The 8,636-nt window shown below is 46.2% G+C and overlaps 1 pseudogene; it reads left to right on the forward strand.

Moving 5' to 3' along the window:
• On the forward strand, positions 1-466 carry LOC117022865 (ribonuclease 8-like; annotated as a pseudogene).
• The last annotated feature ends 8,170 nt before the right edge of the window (positions 467-8,636 follow it).

An 8,636-nucleotide genomic window follows, 5' to 3' on the forward strand; every position in this document is an offset into this window, starting at 1 on the left:
ATGGTACAAACCAGAGCAGGATTCTGCCCTCTGCTGCTGTTCCCACTGCTGGGCCTGTGGGTGGCCGAGGTCCCAGTCAGTGCCAAGCCCAAACACATGACCTCAGCTCAGTGATTTGAAACTCAGAACATGCAGCCCAGCCCCCAGGGAGGCAAAACAGTGATGGGCAGTGTCACAAGTACACAAAAACTGCAAAGGTCTCAATACCTTCTTGCATAAATCCTTTTCCAGTATGGCTGCCACTTGCCAGACCCCACCATAGCTTGCAGGAACAGCCATGAAAACTGCCACCAGAGCCAGAAGCCTGTGTCCCTGATCACGTATGAGCTCACCTGGGGGAGGTACCAAGACTGCATGTAGAAAGAAGCACCTGGACTCATTCTTCATCGTGGCCCATGACACTCCACAACAGAAGGATGACGTGAGGTACCTGCTGGTTCCTGTGCCCTTGGATAATGTTGTCTAAGGTCAGGTGTTCTCACCCCAGGCTCTGCAGACTCCTGACGCTGCTGCTGCTGCATTTCCACCTTCGAGTTCTTTACTAATCCTTACCCTCTTTGCAAATACCACTTCTCTCCCACACACCCAACTTCACATACTCCTAATTCCAGAGAGGTTTTATGGCATGAAATGATGAGGAAAGAGGGTGGTTCTCTTTAGCCCTTCACTGCTGCGTACATTGCTTTCTGGGTGCGTGATACCATGTGACCCTTTAGGTACTAAGGATCTCAGCAAGGAAGGGTCCAGGTTTTGTGGGACCTAAGGCATATATAATTTTGGAGGTGGTTTTAAAGAAGAAAAATATAAAATTACAAATGGAAAACCAAGGCCAGGGCCTTAGAAAAGCTGTAGTTACACAATTTAGAGGGATCCCAGGCAGGGGAGATTATCTGAAGAGGGAGGGTGGGAGAATCTGCACTGGGTTCCCTATGTCGGGCAAAGGGATGTGTCTGATTTTGCTTCAATAAAAAGACTCTACTCTTCCCGATTGAGTGTGTGTTACTGTCTGGAAGAAGGATGGAGGTTTGGAAACCCCTTCTTATCTCTGTGAGGCATCAGTTTCACCTGGCAGACAGGAGGGAGGCCAGCACCCTGAGCAGACTCGGGCTTGGAAGAACAGCCTGGACTCTGCCATCCACCTGCTTGAGAACTGCCTGGTGGTCCCATCTCACGTGAAGGGAATGGAGAAGAGGAAGATCAGGCTGAGCCCCCCGATGCCAGTCAGATCTGAGGCCTGAACCCCTTGTTTGTGCTCAAGACCTGACCTTATGCCACACTGGTATGACCAAGAAGAGGACCCTCAGACTTCTCAAGTGAATTGCTCTCCCTAGGGAATTTCAGAATCAGAGAGAACCTTCCAAGAATCTTGATATGGTCCTAATCAGTGCTTCTCTAACTAACCGTGGTGAAGGAGTAGTCTCATATGCAACCTGCCACAGACAAATAATTTCATAAAATACAATAAAATGAATTACTAGAAAAATGAAATAGAACATACAGACATAGAAAACACAAGGCCAAATTTTGTCTTATTAGATTCGATTAACGTAAAACCACTATATCAAATTGTCATAAGTTTCTCAATGCTTCCTCTCAATTTCTATACCTATCTTGATAGATACAGAGAAAAACGTACACATATTATACACATACATGAACATAAATACCAACATAAGACATACACACCCATACACGTATACATACACAGAAACACACACACACACACACACACACACATACACACACGTTCACTCAACTCTGCAGCCCCTCTCCTTCCCTCCACCAACTCTGCCTCCTCTACACACCTCTCTTCCCATATTTAGAAAGAGCTTTTCCTACAAAGACTAGGGCTTACAATAAGGAAAAGATGATTGTTGAAATGTGATGTGGCAGAAAAAGCAGAGAATCCAAAAATTCTGACTCCCAACCCCCTTCCCTGCTTTCTAGAAAAAGAGATGGCAGAGGTCCCAGCTACCTACCACACCTACACATTTTACCCCAAATATAGCAGCCAGGCGGCAGCCATACCACATTCCGCCCACCACCTATCACTATCTTGCCTACTATCTGTGCTTCTGACCAAGGAAGACAGACTGCAAGTGAATGGAAAACAACATTCTTCTACCTCTCTGGCTTCACCCCAGTGTCGTGGGCAGGCTCCACTTCCTCTGTCTGCACCTTAAATGATGGTGTGTCTCAGGGTCCTATTCTTAGGTCCTATTCTTAACTCACACCACACTCTCTTGAGTAACTTGGTACACTTCCATGGCTTCAACCGCCACTTACCTGCTCCCAAAAGCATATCTCTAGCCCCAATGTCCCAACATACTCTTACTAGCCCCCTCAGTGTCTTGCAGGCGTCTTAACAGAAACACTCAGATCTGAGCTCAGATCTGCCCTGCTTCCAAATGTGCCTCTGTTTCTACAGTCTCTCAATCTTGATTAGTGAAAACATCGTACCCAGTCATTCAAGGTCCTAATCTAAAGCGACACCTGTGTCAACTCATTCTTTTTTGTTTGTTTGCTTCTCCAGTAATTCCCCATCTATCCCAGGTACTGCTTTAGAAGAGCACAAAAGTTCTTGGGTTTTCTTTTTTCCACATATCACTGGGTTCCTAACATATGCCCAACACACCTTATGGCTTTGGAGGGGACTGTGATTTGGAGCTAGACAAACACACCTAAGGTGTTGCAATCAAAGATTCACTATCTAGCTTCTGAGGCAGGAAAAAATAATGTCTTTGAAACATATCAAACAATAACAGAAGAGTATAATGAATCAAATGGATTCTCTAACATTTTTCTCCCACCTCCCCCTGGGTTTCATTCATCCAAACCCAAAGACCATTCTGTTACATGTTAATCTTCCTGTTACATGTTAATCTTCCTGTTACATATCTCTGGAGTAACATGAGGTCTGTGACCACAGTTAGTCAACACCAGGAGAAATTCAGCCATTCACTGTCTGTAAGAGTTGTGGTCCCAGAAGCCGGAAAGAGTGTGGAAAGAACTCAAAATAGAATGAATCCCTAAATAGATTAATTATATCCAAACAAGTGGTATAGCAACCTGGGTAGGAGTTTCTGACTTCCGAGTGTAGGTTGAAGAATAAGACAAAGTGTAACTTGAATATAGGGGCCTTGACGTGAAACTGGCTCGTTCGGAGAGTAATGACACAGCATGTATAAAATAGGGCTCAGTGGGGCAGCTGGGGGCTTGAGAAGAGCTGCCTGAAAGCCTTGAGACAAATCTCTGCTGGTTATGCTCTCTGGATCACTGATGACCTGTTTCCAAAGAAGTCACTTGGGAAGGGGCTCCTCAGCCATTTAAGATGACATAATTATTTCCTAGTGGGTAAGTTTGTTTTTCTTTAAATATCCAAAAATGTTTAAATTAAATATAGAATTACTTAAGAGAGAATCAAACACATAGCATCAATATGTTTTTGTTAAGAAATTTGTGCTTATTTGGTATTTTAGGCATTTTCAGTATTCAGGAGAATTTAGTCTATTACAATAACAAATTGGCCTTGCAATTCTAGTTTATAATGTATAATTGGTTTAGATGTGTGATTTAGAATGGAATTTTTCCTTTAAAAGTAGTTTTGGAACATTAAAAAAACCCATAAGACTTAAACCACCATATTTATAAATTGTTAGACTTATAAGGGTTTTTAGGTATTTAGGAATGTCTTGTTGGTTAGCTTAGATGACCAAATTACTTTATAAGGGCATGGAATATGTTAAATTTATAAAATATATTTTAAATTTGTTTAAATGAGTCTTATTAATTACATTTATAAATGGTACAAAATAGTCATCAAATACAACCCTTTAAAGAGATTATTAAAATGTACTTGTTTGTAAGTTAAATATAAAAGCTTAAGGAATAACTGGGTGTCTGATTTGCATCTTTAATACATAAATTTTAAAAAGCCAAAGTGGCCCTCTGAATATTCTTTTCTGGGCACAAAAGGGACATTTTAAAAACTCACACAGACACTGCAAGACCAGTCCCTTTTCTGGGTTGTTTTCATCTACACAATGCATAGTTAGCTTTAGTGATTTTATTTCCTGGTGTTCCCATGTTTGTTGCTTCTGTTGAGCTCTTAGGAGGGAGGGTGGCCAGTGATGATGCACTAGCCCAGACTCAAAGCATATAGCTAGCTGTGGTGGCACCGGCATTAAGCCCGGAACTGTCTCTCTCCTCAGCGCCTCCTTCCTCTGCCCTGGGCTGCATCCAGGGGGTCATTCCACTGACTAGAACAGGGTCTCCCATTGCATTCTAGAGGAATTGAGAAAGGCAACAGGACTTCCTTGAGGCAAGGGGTGACAGACGACTTCCACAAAATATACTCCAGAAAAACTAAAACTCAGAAACTATGGTTGAGTCTCCATCCTCAATAGGGGTTTTTCCTCCCTGGCCAAACTTGGAGTTTTGAGACTACATTTTACCAAGTAAGGTGACTTTAAAAAAAGAAAACAAAAAAAAACAACAGATTGATGAGCAACTGGTTCCTTCTATAAATCAGGCTGTGTGCCTGAAAGAAGTGTGTGTGTGTGTGTGTGTGTGTGTGTGTGTGTATGTAAACACACGTAGGTTCATGGTGGGGAGGTAAAGTTATATTAGTGGAATTAGGAGAGCTAACGTGTTTGTCCAAAAATAAGACCAGATCTTATATTAATTTTTGCTCCAAAAGACTCATTAGGGCTTATGTTCAGGGGATATCATCCTGAAAAATCATGCTAGGGCTTATTTTCCAGTTAGGTCTTATTTTCGGGGAAACATGGTACATTCCACCAATTATAGATTCTTTGGGTACCAAAACTCCTCATTTGATATACAAATATATTTTGGCAGAAATAAAAAACAAGGTAATGTAACAATTACTTGGAATCAATCACTTAGGTACTGGGTTTGGCTTGGGGGCATTTGAAGCATGGTACAGTATGCTGAAAGTTTTGTAACAAAAGGTCCCAAGAATAGGTGGAATATGGACAGAGACCTGGACGTGAGCAAGGAGCCCAGGAAAAAGGATGTCAAGAAACTGGAGATAGATTTGTACCTACCTGCTTAGCAGTTCTGAAGATTGGGGATTTAGGGATAGGGGTAGAGGTATCCTAAATAGTGTCTAGGTAAAAAATGGCTTTTTGGGGCCAGCCCAGTGGCTAAGGCGGTGGGAGCTCCGTGCTCCTAACTCCAAAGGCTGCCGGTTCACTTCCCACATGGGCCAGTACTCGGCTCTCCGTCACAAGGTTGCTGGTTCAACTCCTCGAGTCCCGCAAGGGATGGTGGATTTTGCCCCCTGCAACTAAGATTGAACACGGCACCTTGAGCTAAGCTGCCGCTGAGCTCCCGGATAGCTGTTGGTTGGAATGCGGGCTCTCCATCACAAGGATTCCTCGAGTCCTGCAAGGGATGGTGGGCTGCGCCCCCTGCAACTAGCAACTGGCAACTGGACCTGGAGCTGAGCTGCGCCCTCCACAACTAAGACTGAAAGTTCAACAACTTGAAGCTGAATGGCACCCTCCACAATTAAGATTGAAAGGACAACAACTTGACTTGGAAAAAAAGTCCTGGAAGTACACACTGTTCCCCAATAAAGTCCTGTTCCCCTTCCCCAATAAAATCTTTTTTAAAAAAATGGCTTTTATTCTCCGATCCACAAGTACACATACCTCTCACTTTTAGAAACTCTTTCAGGACTGGCTACTACAAAAATAAAGTTAACACTCTTTAATGTGATAGCTAGGTGATGTTCCAACTGCTTCTTTTATGGACTTGAACAGCTAAATGAGGCCCTGTAACTTAGTGGTTGAGAGTGAAGGCTCTGAAGTCAGACTGCTTGGATTCAAATCCTGGCTTCTCCACCTACTGCAAGTTAGTAGCTTACAGTAAGTTATTAAACTTCAATAAGCCAGAATTTCGTCTGTAAAATGGGAGTTTGATAAGCCCCAGAGAATCTGAAATTGATGAAATAAATATGGTGAGAACTGTTTGTGAATGCAGGAGAGGCTTCTAAGCCTGGTCTATTCCCTGTCTCTAATTCCTCCATTATAATCTTTCCCCTTCAACATCTGCCAAAAACATACATTAACACATACTCTATTGTACACACAAACACATACTGCTCTCTCTCTCTTGCTCTCTTAGGTAAGAGCCCACATTCTTGGAGAAAGTGGTATTTAACCACTATAAGCACAGTATATGTCACCTTACTTAATAAAATAAATCTTTTTAATTTAGCACAGATTAAAACAACTCCTGGAAAGGAGTAACTGGATCCCAGACCCTACATCTAAACTCTCTCACACTACAAGTTCAAAAACTTTCAATGGCTCTCCTTTTTCCACGTAAAACAATCATCCACTCCTTTTTTTCCAGAAGTTCATGGACTCCCACAGCCATCTTAATATATATGACACTTTCTAATTGTGGGAACCTTAGACTCTACCAACGGTTTCCCAATTTGCTTGAGCATAAGGAATGTAAGGGAAGGTTCATTCTCCCTCAACACTGGGAACGGGTGAGCTGGATTTGAAACAAGTGAATAAGGTTCATAATACAGTTGACTCTTGAGCAACACTGGTTTGAACTGCCCATGTCCACTTATTTTTTCCACTCGGGATTTTTTCAATAAATACCTGTACTGTTTTCCATCCCCAGTTGGGAGTCTGCAGATGTGGAGGGCTGACTGTATGCACTGTTCTGCCATTTTATACAGGGGGCTTGAGCATCCATGGATTTTGATCTTGGTGGGGCTTCCTGGAACCAATTTCCATGCCCCACAGATACGGAGAGACAACTTAAGTTTTGGGGGAGTCAAAAGTTATATATGGATTTTCGACTGTGCCAGCAGCGTTGGGCACTTTGTTATTCAAGGGTCAACTGTATATCCTCTAAGGAAGTTTCCTAAGTGCTGACCTCTTAACCAGCTACTGGGCAGCATTTACAGAGTGGACACCAGGGGGTAGCAAAATCTCACTCTCCCAGTTCCAGGGCACTAATCCTAAGGAAGCTGGAGAGTCCCCCGTCACTCAGCACTCCATAACCCATGGATAGAAAAGAGCTCGAGCTCCCTGCCTCTAACTCTGCTGGGAAAATGGTCACTAGGGTTTGCTGCCCTAGATTATTCTTTTGATGCTAAAGAGCAGAGGGATCTTGCCTCCATAAAACATTTTCTTTCTCCTCTTTTCCAGTCCCAGTGGAGTGGAGAAAGGGTGGATGGAGTTAGCGTTCTGAGGAGGTGAGAGAAGAGCCCACCACTTACGCTACGCCCTCCTCCCTCGCCGTTCCAACCACTGCCCAGAAGCTCTGGCCTTCTAGTCTCATAGGAGCTGCATCCAAACGTCACCCTCAGCCGCAATGACACTTGCCTTCACGCCCCTCTCTAGGGACTATTTGGCTTACAGATCTCCTCTCAAATGCCCACCCTTTGGAAGCACTACCTACCCCACCACACCCCGACCCTGCACCCACCCCCGCCTGCCCACGCTGGGCTTCGCGGTGTGCCTCAGAGAAGGAACAAGGCATCTCCCTGCTATGTCTAAGCCTCCCCCAGCCCTGGGGATGGGGGCGGGTGGGATCGTCGGGGCTTCATTTACCATCCAGAAGTGCGGGAGGGTGGGAAGTTAGAACTTTCTTAACTAGCCTACCCCCTCCCCTTTGTCTAGTGTGCCAGTTGGCCATCCCCACCGCCATGAGCCCTAGTGGCTCTGGGAGACTATCACTACCCCACAAGGAGAAGGGTCTGGCATCCAGTGTCAAATCATGGAGTCTGACTGGGTTTCTGGTGCCTTCCCTCCGCTAGCTGAAAAGGGGAGAGATGTGGGATGCGGAGGGGATAGGACAGCGATCAAGGAACTCAGAAAATGTTCGCGGCAGTGCACACCCCAACAGGAGGATCCCGATCCAGGAACCCTGCCCCCCTTCAGCCACGATGCCCACCCCAAGCCTTCAAAGCTCCCTAATCCTCCCCCACGCCCCCGCCCTCCCCAGGCCGCACAGAGGAGCCCATTGTCAGAGCCCGAATGCTAGAGGCCGAATGCTAGAGGCCAGAAGAGAACGGAGAGGAAAGAGGAGGACCAGCAAGCCCCTGGAGGGTGGGAGGAATCCCCGATTGCCCTGCCCTCCGCTCCACCCGAGGCGGGCAGGGACCTGGGCGGGGGAGGGGTCTCTTCTGAGCCCCAGGTTCTGCCTAAATCTGGCAAACGAAGGGAGAAGAGGTTCCCAGGCGAGTTAGAGACGGGAGGCTTCCGGGCGCCAAACGACTCCAGTCCTAGGCTGGGGAGCCCAGGAAATTCACCGACTCCCCAGCCTCTGGGGAGTGTTTCTTTCGAGGACTAAACAGTCCCCGTAGGGAGCGAAGTGGTGGCGGGAAAAGAAGGGCATCCACGGCGGGGCGGGCCTCCGAGGGTCAGGGTCTCAGCTACCCACTCGAGGGCGGGTTGGGGAAGGAAGAGGGTTGCTGGAGAGCTGGGCAGATCGGCTGAGGGCGTCGGGGGAGAGGCGGAGAGGCTTCGCGCCGGAGAGGGAGTCCCGGCAGGGGGAGTCCCGGCAGGGGGTCCGGCGCCGAGGCGGAGGCGGGCACTGAAGGGCGGGGTGGGGAGGGGCGGCCGTCTCGGCCCTCCCTGGCG

The sequence above is a fragment of the Rhinolophus ferrumequinum genome, chromosome 6, assembly GCF_004115265.2.
Source record: "Rhinolophus ferrumequinum isolate MPI-CBG mRhiFer1 chromosome 6, mRhiFer1_v1.p, whole genome shotgun sequence".
In the NCBI taxonomy this organism is placed as follows: Eukaryota; Metazoa; Chordata; class Mammalia; order Chiroptera; family Rhinolophidae; genus Rhinolophus; species Rhinolophus ferrumequinum.